This window comes from Rhinopithecus roxellana, chromosome 8, assembly GCF_007565055.1.
Source record: "Rhinopithecus roxellana isolate Shanxi Qingling chromosome 8, ASM756505v1, whole genome shotgun sequence".
In the NCBI taxonomy this organism is placed as follows: Eukaryota; Metazoa; Chordata; class Mammalia; order Primates; family Cercopithecidae; genus Rhinopithecus; species Rhinopithecus roxellana.
In genome coordinates, this window is record NC_044556.1 from 48259155 (window position 1) to 48282265 (window position 23111).

General features: G+C 43.1%; 1 pseudogene; it reads right to left on the reverse strand.

Annotated features, from left to right (window-relative positions):
* Positions 1-237: 237 nt before the first annotated feature.
* Positions 238-23091, reverse strand: LOC115898986 (annotated as a pseudogene).
* Between the last annotated feature and the right edge of the window lie 20 nt (positions 23092-23111).

The following is a 23111-nucleotide window of genomic DNA, read 5'->3' on the forward strand; positions in this document are numbered from 1 at the left end:
TCTTTTTCCTGTTGAGAGCACATATTAAATGATATTCAGGTAGAACAGTCTATTCTGGGGATGTTGACCAACAATATGGGTAAATTCTGTAGTGATCTTATGTGGGTACTGTATCTCCTGAGTGCTCCCATAAATCTGCATAAACCTTAACTCATGTTACATCATAATTTCTTAGCCTCCCCACTAGTAGAATGTAAGTTTTTTGAGAGAAGAAAATGTATCTTGTGTGTTTTTGTTTTCCTCAATGGGCTGCTGAATGGACTGGATCAGCTGTGAGCCTTCTTTAATGGTGACAGAACAGGTGATGACAGGCCTGGAGACCCCACAGGCCCACCCAGGGCCTACCTGGAGAGCACAAACATTCCAGGCAGGTCCAGCACATTCTTATCTTCACACAGCAGTGGGAGGTGCAGAATGCTCTCTAGCGGCTTGATGTCTGCAGCCACCACAGTGAACTCACAGATACCCCTGTTGAGGGTTTTGATGGCCTCATTGGCTCCTCTCTGCAGCTGCTTGTAGTTACATGACTCCTGAAGGAGGTCCGATGGTTTCACAGTGAGGTGGTGGACATCTGCCAGGGGATAGGCCTTCAGGTTTACATTGGTCTTATAGCTGCAGTTCCAGTGGCTCCACACTCCTCAGGGAGCACAGCAGACTTCAGAGCCTCTAGATCAGTTTTGACTGGTGCATCTGGCAGTCTTCGTGAGCATCATGTGCAGGTTCACATTTTGGGGAAAACTTTGGAAGACAAGAGGAACGAAAAATGCTTGCTGGTGGTTCCCCGATGGTCTAGTGACTGGGATTCCACCCTTTCACTTCCATGGTGTGGGTTTGATTCCCGGTCAGGGAATGCAGTTATTGCTGAGATTTTAGCTCAAAGTGGTAAGGAGATGGTAACTTTCAGAAAACACAGAAGGCAGAACAACATGAGAAAGCCAGGGATGAGTTCAGTCTTGACATATGAAGCTCAAGGGAAAGGCAGATATATGCAGCAATAAATCAGAAATATTGGCTTGGATCTTTTTCCTGCTTTTTCCAAAAGCAGGAGATCCTCCCCCTTGTTGCTGGAACTTGCAATGTGCCCCAAGGCCCAGAGCAGGAGAGTTTCTGTAGCCTTTTGCACTAGAAAACTCTGGTGAAGAAGGGGAGTTAATGGCAACCCTCTGCCTGTTTCTCATACTCCTGACCGAAAACCTTGTTACCTACTCTTTTCTCCCTTCGGCACCCAAGTGCTCCTGTTCTTTTCGTATCTCCATTTCTCACACATCAGTACTGACTTCAGAGGTCAACTAAGCAGCTTGCTCAAGGTTATACAGCCATGCATTGATCCACAGCTGGGTGGGACTCCTGCCCCATTTACTGGGCTGCCATTACTGACAGAATGAGTTCTGCTTCTGGTAATGACTGCTTGCTGCTTTCAGAGTAACTCTCCCACAGACAGATAAGGACTGTAAACTAGAAAAATTTATTTTCACACACAAAAAAAAGTGAATGTGCTGGAAGACTGAACAAAAGCAGGCAGACATGTGGAAGAACGGCATGTAGTGAGTTTTCCATTTTGCAGACTTTCAGCAGACAGCTGTTAACTGAAAAACCATACAATTTGTGAGGTTGCAGAGGAGACTTTATTTCTTATAAAGGGTTACAGCGTGTAAGGTGGTCCTCCTGACAGTCTGGGAAACGCAGGAAGCCCAGAAGCAGGCACTTGGAGGGAGGGAGGGGCAAGACAGGATTTAAGTTGAATGGGTTGGCCTAACATACATATTCAACAAGTTATAGGCGGATTCATGAATATTTATGAAGGTCATCCTGATGCACGCTTATTCAACAAACATTCACGTAATATACAACCTTGTTCACCTCGTTATGGATACTTAGCATTTTAATGCATTACAGTTAGGTCCTATGCACAAAGGTCTTTTCAGGACACAAAGGCACTCAAATGCACAGATACTGTAAAACTGACAGAACCAGTCCATGGTCGCTGGTCTTCTCATCAGAAGAAAGTTACTGAAATCAGTCTCTTGTCAGTCAAGGTTGTAGTTATGGCTTGTGGAACAGCGAGGTTCAGCATCTGGTGAGGAGTGAGCAGCAAGTGCTTCAACACTCCCTATTCTCAAGGCCAGTGCTTGTTTAGCTGCTAGAGAAAAAACCTTGTGGCAGTTAGAACATAGTTTATTCTTTGCATGTAGCGAGTGTGTGAGTTAACCGTTGCCTGGCATGGTCGTAGGTCCTATTTATAATTTGGTATCTTATTGCCATAAAGAGTCCGTTCTGTCAGCGTTATGATCTCTGTGATAACATTAATATTGGTCAATTTTTTCTTTTTCTTTTTTCTTTTTTCTTTTTTTTTTTTGGCGGAGTCTTGCTCTGTCGCCCAGGCTGGAGTGCAGTGGCCGGATCTCAGCTCACTGCAAGCTCCGCCTCCCGGGTTCCCACCATTCTCCTGCCTCAGCCTCCCAAGTAGCTGGGACTACAGGCGCCCGCCTCGTCGCCCGGCTAGTTTTTTGTATTTTTAGTAGAGACGGGGTTTCACTGTGTTCGCCAGGATGGTCTCGATCTCCTGACCTTGTGATCCGCCCGTCTCGGCCTCCCAAAGTGCTGGGATTACAGGCTTGAGCCACCGCGCCTGGCCTTTTGGTCAATTTTTTCTAAACTGCAAAAGGCTGGGAATATAATGAGGCTTGTCTGGCCTGCTCTTCCTTCTTGGCCTGGGACTCAGTTTTTAAGGTTTGCCTAGGGTCCCATTGGCCAACAGGGGTCCATTTAGTCAGTTGGAGGACTTAGGATTTTATTTTTAGTTTATAGAACAAACTTTGCTCCACCTTACTTGGGTTAGCTAAATTACAATACAAAACCAAACTGTGTTGCTAGATTGAAGGAACAGAGGACAAAGTTTTAGACAACCACAGCAGCTGGAACATCAAGGGTTAGGTGGAGTCTTAGAAAAGAAACAGCATAGTAGGGTGACTACAGCTAACAGCAGTATACTGTACATTTCAAAGGAGCTAAGAAGAGAGAATTTGAAATGTTCCCAACACAAAGAAATGATAAAATTTTTGAGATGATGGATATCCTAAACATCCTGATTTGATGATTACACATTGTAGGCATGTATCAAAATATCATATGTACTCCCATAAACATGTATAATTATTTTGTATCAGTTAGAATATAAAACAAAATAATAATAAGCAAAGAGGGCAGGAGAGAACTTTTAGAGGTGGTAAATAGCTTTGTTTGTTTGTGTTTTGTTTTGTTTTGAGATGGAGTCTTCCTTTGCTGCCCAGGCTGGAGTGCAGTGGTGCAATCTTGGCTCACTGCAAACTCCATCTTCCAGATTCAAGTGATTCTCGTGTCTCAGCCTCCCGAGTAGTTGAAATTACATGTGTGCACCACCATGCTGACCAATTTTTGTATTTTTGGTAGGGATGGTGTTTCACCATATTGGGCAGGCTGGTATCAAACTCCTGACCTCAAGTGATCCGCCAGCTTGGTCCTCCCAAAGTGCTGGGATTATAGGTGTGAGCCACTGTGCCCAGTTGAATAGTTTTATTGTATACATTGTGGTGATGATTTAATGGGTCTATACTTATTTCCAAACTCAGCAAATTGTGTTCATTACATATGTACAGCTTTTAGTATACGAAGCATACATCACTAAATTAAAGAAAATATAGTTATTATAACTGTCCTGTGATGAATAGATGCCAAATAGAGACAAATACAAAATCTAAGAAAATATAGAATATTTGTTGATAAATAGATTTGTTCAAGAATATTCATGCACAGTAGCCTTCTTCATAGTAGTCCAAACCAGAAATAACCAAATTGTCCATCAATTGTGGTGTATTCACATGTTGAAATAACACTCACCAGTAACACCCAAATAAACTAGATACATATAATAATATGGATACATTTCAAAGACACGAATAAAAACCCATAACACAAAAAGTGAATTTATGTGAATTTCAAGAATAGAGCAACATAATCTATGGTGATAAACATCAGAATGGTGATTAACTAAATGGAGAAGGGTAGGATTGCCTGGAAAGGCACTCTATGGAACTTTTAATTTTTTTTTTTTTTTAATTTGAAAAACTTTTTTTATAGAGATGGGGTCTTGCTGTGTTGCCCAGGCTGGTCTCAAACTCCTGGGCTCAGTTAATCTTTCCACCTCAGCCTGCCAAGTACTGCGATTACAAGCATGAGTTACCGCGCCTGGCGTCTACAGACCTTTTTGAGATGATGGAAATTTTTTATAACTTGATCTGTATGATGATTTCATTTGTAAATATTTAATAACCTGTCTAGTTAATATGTTTGAATTTTACACTATGTGAATTACATTTCAAAAGTTAGCTCTTTAGCATAAACATGTGGGATGGAGGATGGAAGATGGAGACAAGCCAGTGTAGACCAGGGAAAGGAGTTTGGATTTTATTTTAAACTCATTAAAGCTCATTTTCATTCCCCCGAACTAGCCAAAAGTCCCTGCTAATATCTCAACCAGAAGAACAGCCATGACTACACAATTTCATTAGTGGAAACTACAGACAATTCTCCTTGAGAAGAGGCATTTCACCTTGTGGGGTGGTTCAACACATGCCTAGACGTGAGGCACCTCCAAAGTTCTCAATGACCTAGTCCAGGAGTGTTTTTGATGGTCCTGGCTATATCACACTGGCAAATTAGTGGTAAGCCTTGTTCTGTAGTCACAAATAAGGCTTGCAGCTATTGTGAGGAACAGTAAAAACCAGTTAAGACCCACCACTGCATTAGTGGAAGCTACCAACCTGGCAGATTGAAAGGTGGCATTTTACCCTTTGGGATATTTTCTGCTCAATGGTAAGACATAGGGCATGTCCCAGGCCCTAGGTGTGTGCAATGTGGAGTCTCCTTCTTTTTGCCTGACTGCACTGCATTGCAGGAGTCAGTGGTAAACCCTGCTAAAGGACTCAGTCAGTGCGGAGATTGAAAGCAAACCAAAAGACAGCTCAGTTTCTACCCAAAAAAAATGCCAGACACTACCATTTTGGATTGGAACCGAGGTTCTCATTCACAACGCCAAGTGTCAATCACTATACCACCAATGCACACCATGAACTTGCTGGCAGATGCTGAGTTTTCTTTAATACTTTCAATGTAAAAATATTCACAGTATTTTGTTCTTGCATCACTTACTTTCTGACAGGTTGAGTGGTAAGAAGCACAAACTCCTATTCCCGTTCTTTCCAAAAATGTTTAGTTTGATCAGAATGCAGGATATTGAACAAGATAACTAGCATATCCACTTCAAAAACTTAGCAGCAAGAACAAAGAAATGGAGGGACAGTTCTAGGTAACTAAAGTGCAATTGAACTTTACTTGGAACCTGGGGAAGCAACATCAGTACCACAAGTCACTTCTCTCTCTCTCTCTTAAATAAATATTATATATACCTATATACATATATATATTACATATGTGTATAATATATATAATACACACACACACACACACATGCAGAGTTTAATCAAAGAAGAATTCCTGAATCAGAAAGTTCTAGAACCAGAATAGATTCAGAGAGGCTCCAGTGCTACCATGTGGTGGAAGAAGATTTATGGATAGAAAAGGGAAAGTGACTTATGGAAAACAGAAGTGAGGTACGAAAATATTCGGATTGGTTACAGCTCTGAGTTTGTCTTATTTGAACCCAGTTTGAACAGTTGGCCACCTTTGATTGGCTAAAACTCAGTCATTGGCACAAGAGTAGGTTACAAGTTGTTTATACATCCAGTTAGGTTACAGTTCACCACATATGGAGAAACCTTTAAAATATGGATAGAGGCAGCTTCCAGCTAATGATATGTATATATCTTTAAGATATTTATACATATAAGTATCATTAAATTAGAACATTTATGCATACGTAATGTGCATGTGTGTTATATATACACATACATACACACATGCACACACTATATATGCATAAATATCTATATACAGGCACACATGTGTATAGGTGTGACATTTTCTAAACAATTAGAAAATTTTTATCTGGACTATATATTAGAATATTATTGAATTAATGTTAATATCCTTAGGTTTGATAATTGAATTATATTATAATTATATAGGATAACATCCTTAATCTCATGACATAGATGCTGAACTATTTAGGGATAAGGTGGAGTTTTTTTGGTCTGCATTTACGATGAAATATGAATGTGTGTGTAGGTGTATGTAGACAGAGCAAAACGGTAAAGGAATGTTAATTGTTGAACTTGGGTGAACAGTGTGGAGGTGTTCTTTTTTTATTTTTCAACTTTTCTGTAGGTTTGAAATCTTTCAAAGTAAACAATTGTGGAGGAAAATGTAAAACTTGGGAGACTCTGAAGAGCTGGCTGAGTTCTAGGCTAAAATTTGGCTCTCTCTGGGTCTTGGCCTTGCAGGAGGGGGTGACAGATCTCGTACTTCTCACTGCTAGAAGAAAGTGTAGGTTACCAGTCTGGTGTACAAACCTATCTAAAGCATGCCCTCCGGTTACCCAGGATATGGGTGAAATGTCTTCTTAGTCCTTCTTACATGAATCAGCCTTCTAGCCTGGAAGTCTGGTAGGTAAGTTTGAGGCTAATTTGTATGTTTCAAAGCTTCTGAAGAAGATGTCCCACTTTTACATTGGAATGCAAAAGACAAGTCAATGTGTATGAAGAATTTATTTACAGAAAAAGAAATCCAAAGGACTGTAAGTTACTTGAAACCTAACAGTCCCATTGGGGTATATTGTTTTTACCTGTTGGTTGTTCCGAAATCTCAAGAGTGGGAATTTGGCCCGTACAGGAAGATTTTTACAGATCATGAGTAAACAGCAAACTTTCAAGATCATTCTTTGGCAGAGATTCTACTGAGGTAGGAAAGTGGCAGGATTATTTTCTGGTTGTGGCCCAGTTGATCAGAGCAGGATCTGTTCCAAACAGGGTGCAGTGAAGAAGCTGACCAAAACCAGCAGATGGAGACAAAAGCTACCTCCAGTTGCCCTCACTGCTCATTAGCATAAAGGCACTCCCACCAGTGCCATGACAGTTTATAAATGCCATGTCAACATGCCATGGCAATGGCCAGGAAGTTACCTTATATGGTTCTGGAAACTCCTCATCCTTTTTCCACAAAGTCCTGAATCACCCACCTCCTATTTAGCATCTAATTAAAAGTGGGTATAAATACAGCTAGCTAGCAGCCCACGCACTGCCCATGAGTTACCCCTGATCCACAAGAAGCAGTACTAGTTTAACAAAAGTTGCTTTCTTTCACTGCAGGGTTGCCCTTGAATTCTTACCTAGGCAAAGCCAAGAACTCTCCTGGGCTAAGCCCCAGTTTTGGGGCTGTCTTGTCTTGCATCATCTGGTGACCACCAAGACAAGACAAGATGGGATGGGACATGACATGACACAGGACAGGACAGGACAGAGTCAAGAACTGTTTAAGGCAGGACACTTGGTTGTGAAAAGTCCCTTACTGTGTTGACCCTGAGATGCCAGAGTGACATTGTTCGGTGGCCCCCAACTTGGCCTTTGGGGTTCACCATTGGCTACCCCCTGGAGTTTCAGCATTTGGTGTAGGGACCCTCATTGGCTGATACTTGGATACTCCGGGTTTTTGGCATTTCATTGTGGGTGAGAGTTCCACTGTCACTGTTGGCCTCCCCCTGGATGCTCTGGAATTTTCAGCATTGACATTCCCTATAGGATTGTGGATTAGAGTCCCTCCCCTGGGGAAGTGTTGATGTCATCTTCTCTGCCCTTAAATTAAAAGATTACGGTTTTCCATAACAGCCAGTTGTGGGCCCCTTGCTATGTGACGTTGCTCAAGCCCATATTGAACTCTTGGTCACAGGGACCAAGGGTTCCTGGACCCCTGACCCAAGTGACAACTATCCATAGTGGCAGACAAGTGGCAGCCACCCAAGCATTTTGCCCGAATATTTTTCTTCAGTGTCTGTGGCTGCTGGATAGATTCTCTGGCAGCTCAGCAGACAACATTGTTCACGCCTTCCCTTCCTCCCTTCCATGATCACCTTGTTTCTTTTAACCCCTCTTTGCCCAAACTAAAACATTTTCTTCACTCTCTAGGGAATTCAGAGCCATCATTTTACTTCCCATTCATATTTTATAATCTACTTTCATAATGCTTTGCTACCTGTACTTACATCTTCTCTGCAGGAGGTGGGAATTTGAAAGGAAAAGTAATTGAGGTTTTGCTAGACTTAGAAAAACTTCTGGGTATAGTAGAGATCCTTGTTAGACATAGGGACAACAGCGAGCATCCCAAAGGACTCCCCACTAGCGTGTCTTTAAGGCAATTGGAGCAAATTCAAATCAGATGGCTCAAAGATAAAGAAACACATTTTCTTGGGAGAACAAGAAATTTGGCCTGAAACTGGTTCTTTACATGATAATACTGTTTTACAATTGGACTTATTCAGTAAAAAGGAAGGAAAATGGGAAGAAGTTCCTTATGTACAGGCTTTTATGGCCCCCTACCAGGATTCTGACTTAAGAGCCAACTGCAGGATGTGTCTGGCTCATGTTACTTCCAGGAACGAAGAAACTGCGTGGGATATCCTCGATGCTCCCTTCCTAGTGGCACCCCCTGGAAGGCCCATGCCCTCCCCAGGGGCTTCTCAGTCCCCCAGTTCTGAGAGGGGTCCTGCCAGTTCTCCACTGTGGGATTCCACCCCAATGTCATCAGGAACCCCTCCCTTTTATTCAGTTAGCTCCAGCCTATATTTTCCACTGCCCAAGGAAGTAAGCCCAACCAGTACCACCAGGAGTGGAGCTCTATATCAGCCCCTGAAATAGAATCTGTGTCCATTGCAGGAGGTAGCTAGCAGAGATAGAGGAATAATCAGAATATATGTGCCATTTCCTATCTCCAAATTGACTTTATTCAAGGAGAAATTTGGCTGGCTTTTGAAGGATCCAGGGAAGTTTATAGAGGAGTTTGTTAGGTTGATCATGTCCTTTGATTTAACTTGGCACCATTTGCAAATATTATTATCCACCTGCTGTACTATAGAGAAGCAAAGGATTCTGGGTACTATCCGGTGAATATACAGAGAGAATAGTTGCTCATATTCAAGGCCATGCCATTTATGTAGGAGGACATGGAGTTCCACATAGAGACCCTCAGTGGGATTACCAGAAGGGTTCCCAAGAATTTGAACATAGAAATCACATGCTAACTTGTTTAGTAGAAGGTATGAAAAGGTGTGTTATTAAGCCAGTTAATTACGACAAGGAGAGAGAAGTAACTCAGTGGAAGGATGAAAATCCCATTCGGTTTTAGGGCTGCTTGGTTGAGGCACTCAGGAAATATACTAATGTAGACCCAGGCACCCAGGAAGGGCCGGCCGTTCCGGGCATGCATTTTATTACTCAATCTACCTTTGACATTAGGAGGAAGTTACAAAAGGCAGGAATGGGACACCAAACTCCATGAGCCAATTCTTAAACATGGCCTTTGGATTTTACAACAATAGGGACAGGGCAGAGGAAGAGGAGAAAACCAAAATAAATTGCCAAAAAGTGCAATTGTTAGCAGCTGCTTTTAGCTTCCTACTGCTTTTGAGCTGCCCATCCTGGGAAAGTGTTGCAAGAGTGGCTTTGGGATGCCCAGACAAAAGTCAGCTTCTCAGCCCCTGGGCCAGAATCAGCGTGCTTTCTGGAAGCAAGAGGCCACTGGACGAAAGACTGCCTCAGTCTCCAAAGGGAGTCTGAGCTCCCTGGACCCCTAATGGCTGAGAGAACAGAGGACTGACAGGGCCCAGGGTTCCCTGCAGCTTCCACCAGACACCTTACCATCTCTACAGAAGACCGTCAGGTAACTCTTGACATGGCGGGTAAAAACATTGAGTTATTGGACATGGGAGCCACCTTCTCAGTTCTGATCTAGTCCTTGGGGCCACTGTCTTCCCACTCCCATACTGTAGTGAGGACTGAGGACCATCTAAAAGCTAGGAGATTCACCCATTCCTTTAGTTGCACTGTGGGGAACCATATGTTTTCCCACAGATTTTTGCTTGCTCTTGAGTGCCTTATTCCTTTACTGGGAAGAGACTCACTTTCCCAATAACAGCCTGTAGTTCAATTTGGAGCACCTCAAGAGAAGGCCACAGGCTGGGAAGGGACACTTTTCCTAGCTCTAAGTTCACGTCTTAACACAGAAAAGAAAAGACGTTCCTTCCACCACATATTACTTCTCAAGTAGACCCGTCTGCTTGTGACATGGGAGTTCCTGGAAGAACTGTAAATGTACTCCCAGTCCAGGATATTTTGAAACCCAATGTCAATTATCTATGGGAAAGACAATATCTTTTTAGGTGTGATGGCGCATGCCTGTAATCTCAGCACTTTGGGAGGCCAAGGCAGGCATATCACTTGAAGCCAGGAGTTTGAGACCAGCCTGGCCAACAAGGCAAAACCTCATCTCTACTAAAAACAAAAAATTAGCTAGGTGTGGTGGCACACATCTGTAATCCCAACTACTCAGAAGGCTGTGGCAGGAGAATTGCTTGAACCGGGAAGGCAGAGGTTGCAGTGAGCCTTGCGTCACTGCACTCCAGCCTGGATGACAGAGCAAGACTCTGTCTCAAAAAAAAAGAAAGAAAGAAAAGAAAAGGCAAAAAACAAAAAAATCCAATATCCTTTTAGACCTTAGGCTCCAAGGGGCATCCATCCCCTGATAATGAAGTGGGGATTATTATTGTCCTGTCAGTCCCAATGTAACACCCCTGTTTTTCCTGTTAATAAGCCAAATGGGGAATACAGATTTGTTCAGGCTCTTAGGGCAGTTAATGAGGCAGTAGTTCCAGTCACCCCATAGTTCCTAATCCTTACCCAATAATAACTCAAGTCCCTGAAGATGCTCATTGGTTCATAGTATTCATTTTAAAAGATGTTTTCTTTTACATACCTTTACACCTAGACTCCCAATACATTTTTGCATTTGAATGGACTAATCCAGACACTCATGCTGCATCTCAGCTTACCTGGACTGTCCTGTCCCCAAGGTTTTAGGACAGTCCCCATCTGTTTGGCAATGCATTGGCAAAAGAGGTAAGGGAACTACAGTTAATTAATGGATCCTTCTTACAGTATGTCTATGACCTATTGATTTCCAGCCCTACTAGGGGAAAACTCTGATAAAAGTACAATTCAAGTCCTTCATTTTGAAGCAAAACAAGGGTATCAGGTGTCCCCCCCAAAGACCCAATTTCTGTCCAAATGGTCACATATTCAGGACACATGCTTACTCCTGGGACCAAGATCTTGGCCCAGGGATGAAAAGAGACTTTGCTGGCATTCCAGGTCCCTCAAATTAAGAAGCCTTTTTGAGAACAGCTGGATTCTGCTGGGTTTGGATTCCCAGGTTTGGGCTCATAGCAAAACCACTCTATGAACCTCCAAAAGGGAGTGGTCACAAGCCTTTGAATTGGACTGGAACCTGTCAACAGGATTTTTTTTTTTTTTTTTTTTTTTTGAGAGGGAGTCTCTCTGTTTCCCAGGCAGGTGTGCAGTGGCGCGATCTCGGCTCACTGTAAGCTCCGCCTCCTGGGTTCACACGGTTCTCCTGCCTCAGCCTCCCCAGTAGCTGGGACTACAGGAGACCGCCACCACACCTGGCTAACTTTTTTGTATTTTTAGTAGAGACGGGGTTTCACCGTGTTAGCCAGGATGGTCTGGATCTCCTGACCTCGTGATCCGCCCATCTCGGCCTCCCAAAGTGCTGGGATTACAGGCATGAGCCACTGCGCCCAGCCTCAACAGGCATTCTTAACCTTAAAAGAAAAGCTAGGGACAGTCCCTGCTTTGGGACTCTCACACTTAGAAATACCTTTCACTTTCTATGTGGATGAAAAACAAGGGATGGCTTTGGATGTTCTAACTCGAAGACTCAGGAATTACCTTAAACTAGTGGCTTATTTCTCTAAACAGCTAGACCAGGTGGCAGCTGGGCGACCAGGAAGCTGGAGATCTGTGGCTACCATCACTCTTTTGGTAGAAGCAGCAAGTAAGTTTACCTTGGGACAACAATTAGATGCTGTACCAACCCCCGCCCCACGCCACCCCATGAAGTACAGTGCAGAGGGTCCCAGAGGCAAAAGTACACCATGGCTACCAGGGGGCCAGTTACTTAAACATCAGGCCCTTCTGCTTGACACCCCAGATGTTACCCTAAAGTATGCTGATTTTTTTTTTTTAAGACGGAGTCTCGCTCTGTGGCCCGGGCTGGAGTGCAGTGGCCGGATCTCAGCTCACTGCAAGCTCCGCCTCCCGGGTTCACGCCATTCTCCTGCCTCAGCCTCCCAAGTAGCTGGGACTACAGGGGCCCGCCACCTCGCCCGGCTAGTTTTTTGTATTTTTTAGTAGAGACGAGGTTTCACCATGTTAGCCAGGATGGTCTCAATCTCCTGACCTCGTGATCTGCCTGCCTCGGCCTCCCAAAGTGCTGGGATTACAGGCTTGAGCCACCGCGCCCGGCAAAGTATGCTGATTTTTAAACCCTGCTGCTCTGTTGCTGGACCTCATGTCCCAAGAAACAGATCCCCAACTCATTGACTCCTGCGTGGAAATCATGGAAGAGATCTACTCTAGAAGGCCCAACCTTGAAGACAAGCCCTTGTCTAACCCCAATGTTGAGTGGTTTAGAGATGGAAATAGCTTTATTCATGAAGGAGTAAGAGAGGAAGGTTAGCCAACAAGAAGTCATTGAGGCCAAGGGTTTACCTTCTCAGACTTCTGCTCGAAAAGCAGAATTAGCTGCTATAATTAGGGCCTTCCAGCTATGAAAAGACTTAAGGCTGGTTGTGGTGGCTCACACCTGTAATCACAGCACATTGGGAGGCCAAGGTGGGTGGATCACCTGAGGTCAGGAGTTTGAGATCAGCCTGGCCAACATGGCAAAACCCCGTCACTACTAAAAATACAAAAATTAGCCGGGTGTGGTGGTGGGCATCTGTAATCCCAGCTACTCAGGCGGCTGGGGCATGAGAATTGCTTGAACCTGAGAGGCAGAGTTTGCAGTGAGCTGAGATCATGCCACTGCACTCCAGCCTGGGCGACAGAGCAAGACTATTCCAAAAAAAAGAAAACAAATAAAAAAAAAATCAAGAGTCAGTGTGTTTACTGACTCTAAATATGGGTTCCTGGTGCTCCATGCTCTTGCAGCCATAGGGAAGGAAAGGGGACTATGAAGAGCCAAGGGATCCCCCATACAACTTTACACAGATCTTGGAACTTTTAGATGCTGTTCAACTCCCAAAGAAATAACAAGTATTCACTGCAGGGGACACCAGAAGGGAGGACACTTTTATTATTAGAGGAAATTCCCAGGTGGAAAGAGCAGCTAAGGCCACAGCTAAGAAAACCCTGGTATTTCAGGCTGCTGCGCTACTACCAGGTACTCCATCCATGTCAGTGGCACCATACTATACCCCTAAGGAAATTAAAGGAACTGAGTAAAAGGCTTCCAGTGAGACCCCTCTGGATGGCTGCTAGAAAGTAACAAATTCTATTTCTGAGGCTGAGAAATGGGAAATAATTAAACGTTTTCACAATTCCTCACATTTGGACAGGATTCTCCGTTCAAATTAGTTTGCTAAATATTCTTGAGGAAGGAACTGTTCCAAACTATGAAAAGGGTGACCATTCAGGAAGCCACCCCATACCCTGATCCCTGCTTAAACCTGTAGAACACCAAGGAACATACCATGGTGAAGACTGGCAGACAGATTTAACCCAGATGCCACCTTACAGGGGACTACAATATTTGCTGGTATTTATAGACACTTTCACCAGGTGGACAGAAGCTTTCCCCACAAGGACAGGAAAAGTATTGGAAGTGTCTAAATTCTTACTTAAAGAAATCATCCCAAGATTTGGATTACCAAAAGCTTTGCAAGGTGATAACTGACTTCCCTTCACAGCTAAGGTGACCCTCCTATCTTCACTCCTCATGGAGATCTCAATCTTCAGATAACATAGAAAGCCAATCATGACATTAGCAAAGCTCTTTCAGGGGACCTCAGAGGCCTGAGTTTCTCTGCTGCTCATAGCCCTTTTGCATGTGAGGATGGCTCCAAAGGGAACTTTAAAGCTTAGTCCATTTGAAATGACTTCTGGAAGTCCCTTTTTAACTTTAGACCTGTTTGATGAAGAGACACATAGATTATCACTTAGGCCAGGTTCAGAAGGCCCTTCAACCATATGGAAATGAAATGTAACCTCCTCCCGCAGGGATAAGGATTAACTCCCCCATTTGACCTGGAGAATTAGTCAAACTTCAAAGTTAATATTTTTTTTGTTTTTTTTTTGAGATGGAGTCTTGCTCTGTCACCCAGGCTGGAGTGTAATGGCTCTATCTCACCTCACTGCAACCTCTACCTTCTGGGTTCAAGCAATCCTCCTGCCTCAGCCTCCTGAGTAGCTGGGATTACAGTCATGCACCACCATGCCCGGCTGGTTTTTGTTTTTTTGGGTTTTTTTTTTTTTCTTTTTTTTGTATTTTTAGTAGAGACGAGGTTTCACCATGTTGGCCAGGCTGGTCTTGAACTCCTGACCCTCGTGATCTGCCCACCTCAGCCTCCAAAAGTGCTGGGATTACAAGCATGCGCCACTGTGCCCAGCCTCAAAGATTCTTATGAGTCCTCACAGATGCCCGAGGAAGATGCCATGACCTACACTTGCAAACTCCCAGAAGACTTAAAGCTATTGTTTTGCAAATGCACAGATAAGTATTAATAACATGATGCTGTGGATGAGCATGAAAGTTTTTCTCTTACTCCTAATTATGATGTTTTCTATCTTACCACTTTGCCCTGCTGATGGAATTCAATAAAGGAATCTCTACCAGCAGGCACTTAGTTTTTACCCTTCCTAGGACCTTTAACAGATATCTTGTTACTACTAATCTTTGGTCCTTGCTTGTTTAACCTCCTTGTAAAGTTTGTGTCTTCTAGATTACAATAATTCCATGTAAAGATGATGCTAGCACAAGGCTTCCAACCCATCCCCTCTTCTGACCCAGAAAATAAAGACATCTTGCCTTTGGGCCTTTTAGAACAGGTATCCAGAGATTATACTTCTCCAATGCTAGGCAAGGTCTATGCTCACAACATCAGCAGGAAGCAGTTACAGAAGATGAACCTCCACCCTTCTGCAAACCCCTTAAGATTAAGGAGGAGTATATAATCTCTGATGGGGAAATGAGGTAGGAGACCAGTAGGACTTATTTTCCAGTCACAACCCCATTGAACAGAGCAGGATCTGGTCAAAACAGGGCGCAGTGAAGAAGCCTGCTGAAACCAGCAGATGATGATGAAAGTGACCTCTAGTTGCCCTCACTGCTTGTGAGCATAAAGACACTACCACTGGGACATGGCCAGTTTACAAATATCATGGCAACATACCTTGGCAATGAGCTGGAAGTTACTTTATATGGTTCTGGAAACTCCCTGCCCCTTTTCCAGAAAGTTCTGAAAAACCAACCTATTAATTGGCATATAATTAAAAGTGGGTCTAAATACAACTAGCTAGCAGCCCACAGACACCAACTCTGGGCACACTGCCTATGGATTAGCCCTGCTCTGCAAGAAGCAGCACCAGTTCAATAAAAGTTGCTTTCTCTCACCAGTGACTTTCCCTTGAATTCTTTCCTTGGCAAAGCCACGGAAACTACAGTCTGGAAGAATTTTCCCAGGCTATGAACCGGTTTTGGGGCTTGCCTGCCCTGAATCACTACCACTGTTTCCTTGGATTTCCCAGGAATGTATATGTGTGAGACTGCTGTCCTGCTTATAGATCTGTTTCCTTGCGAGGAAACAGGAATATCTTGCCTGCGGCTTCCAGAGTTGAAGATACATGTAGTTTCACTACTGAATGCTAACATTTAATTTTGGAATCAAGTGATGTATTCAGACTGGTTGCTATCATTTTGTGGTATACATGTAGTAGTGAACACATTCGTGACTGAGTTTCCTGCTATTAGCTGGAGCAAGAAAGTTTTATAATTGTGATTTGTACCAAAAAAAAATCATAGGCAAGAGAATGTGTGTAAAATAAACTTTATTGTCAGAGGTTTCTAAACGTTCATCCTTTAAGGAAAACGGACATATGCTGAAGAGCTGATAAACAGTCTACAGCAATGTTATTCTAACCTAATCTTAATTCCAAGTCCTTGCCATTTTCTTCCAGCTGCTGTTGACTCCAGTTACATATAGGTTGGGGGAAGGGGATTATCTATGAATCTAGGCATCACTGTCTCTTGGGCAGTTATCACATTTGCAGGATGAAGGGATGTGATTTCTACAATCAAACTATCCATTTGGAGTACAAATCTGGAGTGGCTGTAAAATTTGCTTCTCAGAGATGGAGCTTTCAGATTTGGACTTTCAGTTGTTCTGTTGTTTCAGTTTTTCTCGTCAACTGGGGAACTGTTTGTGACTAAGCTTTGTTAAAAGTAGAGAAGAGCTTTTCATAGTTCCAACATTAGTTGTTACCTGAAATAAACAAAAACACACAGACACACAACTAAACGATAATGTTTGGTGAAGTTTGCTGATACCTAACTAGAGTGAAAGCTGGAGTGAGATCTAAGTGGTGATAGGTGCAAACTGAGTGCAGCTAAGTGGATAATCTCTGGTAGTGAAGATAATCTCTCTGCTAGAAGAAGATAGTAATAATAGATTGAAAAGAAAGTCTCCTGAAATGAACTAGCTGGCCTGTGGTGTAGGACACAGGACCCCAGCCACCTTATGATTCTAAAAGCCTTGCTCAAAGCCCCTGCAGATAAGTTACCTAGGTCTCTACCACCTCCTCAGCAATAATTGACTCTCCGTAATACTCCTTTAGAGAGAAATAAAGTTCTTTCACACCTACCAGGAAGGGATTTGCTTAGCCGCAAGTGTGCACATTCAGAAATAGCTTGTCATCCGAAAGAGAGGACAGTTTGCAGAGAAATAACCCTCTTAAGTCCACATCCTATTCCTTTTAAATAAGAGAGTGGTACCAAGGGAAGAGCCCTAGAATGTGAAAGCCAGCAGGGTGCTCAGATACTACCCAAGTACAGTTCCATCTTTGACCATAAGGAGACAATGGTGTCAAGAGACTCGGGCCATATGATCTGTGGGTGAAAAACCTGGGATGAGAATCGAGGCCTCAAACCTCTTCTACCCCATCACAGAGTTTAGGAGCAGTTAGAGGGAAGGCTTCAATCTGGAGAACACTAACAGGCTCTAGAGATTATTGGTTCATGGTGGCTGGGACAGAAATAAGGATTCACAGAAAGATGTTTATAGTGAATGTTCTTTTACAGTAAATCTTATTTTGGGATTTTGCTTGATAAAAAGGCTGAGCAAAAGTAAACAACTTTTATTTATTTATTTATTTATTTATTTATTTATTTATTTTTGAGACAGTTTCACTCTTGTTGCCCAGGTTGGAGTGCAACGATGCAATCTCAGCTCACTACAACCTCCACCCCCCGGGTTCAGGCGATTCTCCTGCCTCAGCCTACCAAGTAGTTATGATTACAGGCATGCACCAGCATGCCCAGCTAATTTTTTTTTTTTTTTTTTTTTTTTTTTCATTTTCAGTAGGGACGGGGTTCCTCCATGTTAGTCAGGCTGGCCTCAACTCCCGACCTCAGGTGATCCTCCCAAAGTGCTGGGATTATAGGCGCGAGCCACCACACCCAGCCAAAAGTAAAAATTTTCTAATTGCAATTCTGAACCACTTATGGGTTGTGAAATCAATATAGCGGACTGCATACTACTACAAGCTTTATTTAAATACTAGGTAGGGTGGATTACACATAGTAAAAGATTTTTTAAAAACTGATCACAAAGAATTGTGTGTTTCTCATTGCATCTTGTGGTCAGAAAAGTTTGAGAAACTGCTCTACATAGGCAAATTATAGGTTCAATCTATACATCTACCTCTTTTTCTCTTCTCTTTTTTCCATGCTATACAAGACCATGGAGAGAGGAAGGCAAATTCCATCAATGGGTGGTGTTAAGCCTTTTCTATGATGTAGTTGTACATTTGGGACACCTCTATGCTGGTGACTTGAGATTCTAGTGGATAGATGGTCCTTTTCATCTCTAGCCACATGTTAAAATTGCTTGGGAATTTTTAATACTACTAGTGGCTTCCATCCACCTGGAAGCATTTAAATCAGAATGTTTATGTGTAGAGTCCAGGCACTTGTGTTAGTTAAAACCTCACCAGGCTTTATAATATGACAGAATAGTTTAAAGCTACTGAGTAGACCCACCCTATTTCCCACTATTCTGTTTCTCTCTCACCATAGGCATCTTTCCCATGAGAAAGTAAAGATTTCAGTCTCTCTTTTCACAGTCTCAAGTAAATCACTATCTTTCTCAATTGGACTTCCAAGGCAAAGATTTCTTTCCATTTATCTATCTGAATTTTTACAAAGTTGGCCTCTGGATTCCCTTTTCTCAAAGCTAATTCACCACAAAGGCACTGCTCAAGTCAAGGAGCTGGGCTTTCATACACCTGCACCTGTCAATCATGGGTAAATACTTTGCAGGCAGGGTTGCTGGGTGCTGTGGGATTGACATAAATTCTCAGGTATTGCCAGCTGTGAGCCTCAGGCAAGCTTGTGACTAAGTGACTCCAGTAGCCTGAGGACAGTCCTTACTCAGAAGGGTCTTTGGAAGCAAAAACAAACATAGGCATGAGAGGGTGAAAAACAAAACAAGAAATCCCATGTGGTCTTGGCTTATACCTAACAGAACTTGTGCAAGAATGGATATTAAGGTGGGTACTGTACACAGCAGAGTTTAGTAAATACCAAGTCTGCAGTTCAAGGGATAGGCTGAAGAGATTTTGCAGGTTTGTAAACATTTTTGCCAATTTGAACATACTTTTGTTTGCATTTGGTTTTTCTCCTCAGTGGTAAGAGCTAGGCACAAGGGATATTATGATTTGAATCAATAAATTTGTATTTTGCCAAGGACCAAGATGAACTATGACTATTTCAATTTTTTAGTACTTTATTTTCATCAGTTTGAAAATTAGGACTTTTGCTCCTTTTTTGGCTTATGACATCTTTTTGGTTTTCACACTTTCTCAAAGACCAGTAACTTAGAATCTAAATTATGATTGCTTATTGTTTCAGTACTCTAGGGGAAAGTTGATTTAATCTTGACAAAATGTATTCAGTTAAAATAATTGTTCTCTCACATATTTTTCTTTTTTTCTTTTTTTTCTTTTTTTTCTTTTTTTTTTTTTTTGAGATGGAGTCTTGCTTTGTCACCCAGGCTAGAGTGTAGTGGCACAATCTTGGCTCACTGCAACCTCTGCCTTGGGTTCAAATGATTCTCCTGCCTCAGCCTCCTGAGTAGTTGGGACTACAGGCTGCGTGCCACCATGCCCAGCTAATTTTTGTATTTTTAGTAGAGGCGGAGTTTCACCATGTTGTTCTCTTAAATCTTTTCACCTTTTAAGTTTGTCCTTCTCTTCTCCAGTTTGCAATAGTGGAGTGTGGCTTGTACCTAAATAGCGTATTTATTAGAGCTACTTATTCCTGGAGCCTGGCAGTCTGGGGGCCTGGAGGGGGTGCATCTAGAAAGCAGCAATCTCTAAGTTGAGAATCACTATGAGAATTGTGGGTTACAAGGCTTTGAGCAGCTCTGGCCTCCCCGTCCTCTTTTGTTTCTAAGTGGGGTGTGACAAGAGAAGGGACCCATCTGAGAGTGACTTCATATTGTGGCCTTTCACCACTTACCTCTGGAAATTTGATTCAGGCAAGCCGGGGTAGTCTCTGGTATTCTTCTCTGAGAACTCTGTTTTCATTATACAGCTGGACAACTGGAATCTATGATCTGCCTGTAGAGGTTAGAGGTGCATCCTGTTCCAGGAAATAATTACAATTTAGGCAAGTCATACACATTTGCTTAAGAGAATGCTTTCTGCACATTCCATGTCCTTCCTCTCTATCTTAGCCTAGGGAGAAAACCATGGGGACTCAGGGCTGGAACTTTAGTGTGATGGGACAGAAGCTAAATTTTCACATGATTCTGAACAAATGCCAGCACATCACATGTATTATCATGTCCAATGGCTGCAATATGAAGGAGGTTTTCCTGAAATAGTTGCTGCTTTGGTATGGGAAGGGACCTGGTTACTGTTCTTCTGGCCCAGCACGATGTTGTGAAATGATGGCCTCTGTGTGAGAGCAATCTAAGAGGAGGGGAGTTGGAGAGAACCACCTTGGGGTGGTAGAATGAAGAGTAACCAGGACATAAGGGAAGCTGATGAGGATGGCAGCAGAGGAGACTCTCGTTCTGCTACATGAGGTGCTCAGAAACCTGAGTTCTACTGAATGCCAATCACATAAGAAGCAGAGAGACAGCAGGCGGTGTACAGAAGCAGACAGAAGATAGCAGACAGCCTAGGAATCACAAGAATGATTTTAGAGGTAGATACCTCTAAGATGGAGGCAATTCTTTAAGCCTATTTAGTCACTATAAATAGGAATCATAGTAGTTGCCCTACCTCTCTCGCTGGGACATTTGTAATGAATAAGTGAAGTAAAGTATGTTAAGGTGCTTGAAATCTATAAAACTCTGCCCCAGTCACATGCCTTTAGAAAAATACATATTGCCAGAAGCAGACCAACTTGGGCCTCTCCTACCATTTTCTTCGTCGAAGCTGCTGAGATGACGTTGCAGCTTTTCTTTCAGGCAGTTGTTGACGAAAAGGGTTTCCTTCAGGTGCTGCCGCTGGCTCTGGATCTCATCTTCTGCAGTCATTCCACCAGGACATGGAATGAGATGGGAAATGAAGAATGCTGATCACTAAAGGGGTAATCAGGGGCCTCTCATCAAGATGCCTGCCTTTCACCATTCTTTGGCCAACTTCATCTTCTCATCAGGGAACATAAGGCAACTTTCTTTAAGAGCTTTTAAGGTTTCAAACAAAGCATGGCCAAGTGCTAAGCAAACTCCCACATCAAGATATGGGAAGTATAAGGCAGGTTGACAGGAGGTGGGAAAACACTGAAGGTCTCTGAGTAGGGCTTTTCTAGCACTTGGAAAGGTGTGACCACCTCCTTGAGATGACTTACAGGTACTAGGGTATATCTTCCTCTCTACAAAATATCTCTCCTGAACATCTTTATTTTGTTGTTGTTTTTTGACAGAGTCTCATTCTGTCACCCAGGCTGGAGTGCAGAGGCACCAATTGGCTTACTACAACCTCCATCTCCCAGGTTTGAAGGATTCCTCATGCCTCAGCCTCCCGAGTGACTGAGACTACAGGCGTGCACCACTATGCTTGGCTAATTTTTGCATTTTTAGTAGAGACAGGGTTTCACCATGTTGGCCAGGCTGGTCTCGAGCTCCTGACCTCAAGTGATCCACCCACCTAGGCCTCCCAAAGTGCTGGGATTATAGGTGTGAGCCATTGTGCCCGGCCCTGAACATCGTTAACAGATGGTAGTGACCTTCCTCTGCACCTTATTGTGAAATTGTAAAGAGAAATAAGGATGCCTTTGTCAGAGGATGGTGTAATAAAAGCCACATACTTACACCCATCACTGACAAAATGACAAGCCTAATATGGTTTATATTACTATGAAAGCTTAGTGAGTGAATTAATATGGTCTCTTTCTATTGTGTAGAAGAGTATATTATAGTCCCCTAACAATCCAAACTTTTGCCCCCAAAGTAAAGTCAAACATTCAAGTAAGGGAGAGGAGATATAGGTCAAGGTTTTAATCTATACACACACCAGTGAGACTACCAACCCAAAGGGCTCTTATACACCTAGAGAAGCTCCAATGGCTAGTGTGGAGTTATTCTGGGAAGAGGGCATGCTGGTGGAATTGCTGTTAGATTCAGCCTTTTCTCCAGCAGATAGCCTCATTGTTTATTTAGATTGAATTACAACATTGAGACTAAACTAACAGAGATCGTAAAAACACCTTGGTGCTGCACAAAGATTGAGAACCCTGGCTATTTACCAAAGGGTTGCCAAGATCAAAGTCTTGTCTTTATGGAAATCCCCTGATATTTTACTAGTCAGATGGAACCTTATGGTTCGGAAAGCAAGCACCTGAGGGGAGATGGAGACCAGAGCCTGAAATTATAATTGCACCTCCAAACATATGGACAAGCCTGCCAACATTCTTGGGATGGCTAGAACAGCTTGGGAAAACTGTTCAGGAACTATAATTATCAAGAATATTTCAGGAAGCCTGGGCACGGTGGCTCACGTCTGTAATCCCAGCACTTTGGGAGGCAGGGGTGGGTGAATTGCTTGAGCTCAGGAGTTTGAGGCCAGCCTGCGCAACAAGGCAAGACCCTGCCTCTACCAAATAGGCAAAAAATTAGCCGGGAGTAGTAGCATGCATCTGTGGTCTCAGTTACTCAGGAGGCTAAGGTGGGAGGGTCATTTGACTCTGGGTTGTAGGTTGTGGTGAGCTGAGATCACGCCACTGCACTCTAGCTTGGGTGACAGAACAAGGGACCCTGTCTCAAAAAATTTATATATTTCAGGAAAGATAAGATATCCCATTTTAAAGAAGGAGATCTGTTAAATGGATTTGTACATGTGCTGCAGCAGTGGCAGAGAGTCTGCCATAATCTCTTCACTCTCTCCATTCTGGCCTGCTTTGAGTATACCAGCTTGCAGATGCCATTCAGGGCCAGAGGGACTGAGGTAAGGACAGGAACAGAGCAAATTACCTGACCCACACCAGGGACCTATACTTAAGACTTGATCCCAGAGCTGTGTTCAGCCTAATCACTTTTTTAAAGTGAATCTTCAGGGCCTGCCTGCAGAGAATAACATCTCTCAATTTAGACAGAGGTGTTGAGCATGTAGAATGTAGGAGCTATAGAGAGATTGATGGAGCTTTATTTTTCTTGTCAAAGGAGCACTCACTGGCTAAATCCAGAGCAGAGGAGTCTTCCTGTGCATCAAAGAGGAAGGCATTGCTGCTGGGAAGCTGGTGGGAGTCTTGGCGGCTGGAATGAGTCAAATACTGTTCATCTAGTGAGTCTTCCAGGACTTCATCCATTTCTTCCTCCTGGGTCTCCC